Source organism: Hippopotamus amphibius, chromosome 15 (genome assembly GCF_030028045.1).
Source record: "Hippopotamus amphibius kiboko isolate mHipAmp2 chromosome 15, mHipAmp2.hap2, whole genome shotgun sequence".
Lineage (NCBI taxonomy): Eukaryota > Metazoa > Chordata > Mammalia > Artiodactyla > Hippopotamidae > Hippopotamus > Hippopotamus amphibius.
The window spans coordinates 12,411,539-12,412,369 of NC_080200.1; the positions used below are offsets into that span (position 1 = coordinate 12,411,539).

At 39.7% G+C, this 831-nt stretch overlaps 1 non-coding gene across 1 annotated transcript; it reads left to right on the forward strand.

Moving 5' to 3' along the window:
- Positions 1 to 202: 202 nt before the first annotated feature.
- TRNAW-CCA (transfer RNA tryptophan (anticodon CCA)) lies at positions 203 to 274 on the forward strand. Its single transcript has one exon. It is a non-coding gene; the product is annotated as a tRNA-Trp (tRNA).
- The last annotated feature ends 557 nt before the right edge of the window (positions 275 to 831 follow it).

An 831-nucleotide genomic window follows, 5' to 3' on the forward strand; every position in this document is an offset into this window, starting at 1 on the left:
ATAACTTTGGGCCTCACCCCAAAGATGCTAGATTATAATCTGAATATTAACAAGATCTTCTAGGAACCCGTGAGCACATTAATTCTAAGAAGCTGTGTTTTAGCAGACACTGTCTGGGACCCCACTGCTTCCACTACTGTGTGAACAAATTCCCAAATGTAACTTAGGATCACTCACTCAAAAGTCAAAGCCCCTTGGGACTTCCCTGGTGGTCCAGTGGTTAAGACTCCATGCTCCCAAAGCAGGGGCCCAGGTTTGATCCCTGGTCAGGGAACTAGATCCCACATGACACAGCTCAAGAAAACTGTATGTTGCAACTAAAGATCCTGCATGCCACAACTTAGACTCAGTGCAGCCAAATAAATAAATAATTACAAAAAAAAATTTTTAAAGAAAGTCAAAGCCCCTTGGTGTGAGCAAAGAATCAGCTAAGCCCAAGTCATGTGATTTTGCCGAGCCTCCAAGAGGCAAGAAGAGGGAAGCTATTGACACTACCTCCCATCATGACAATCCAATTTTGGGGAATTTTCCCAAAACAAGAAGGAGAGCTGAGTAAACATTTGCTATAGGTTTCTACTCATATGAATCTTCTTATATATGCCTTTAAATTTATTCAAGAGGAACCACTGCATCAATTGTTCTGCAACTTGCAAATTTTCATATAGAAATACATCGTGAGTAACTTTCCAGAATAACACACTCTATGTAGATCTATATCTCTCTTCTTAATATCTGTATTGGTATCCTATTGTGTGGAAGTGCCTTAATTTGTTCAAATAGCACTTAAGATGTCAAATGATGGACACTCTTCAGCTTTTAGCTACTTCAAAC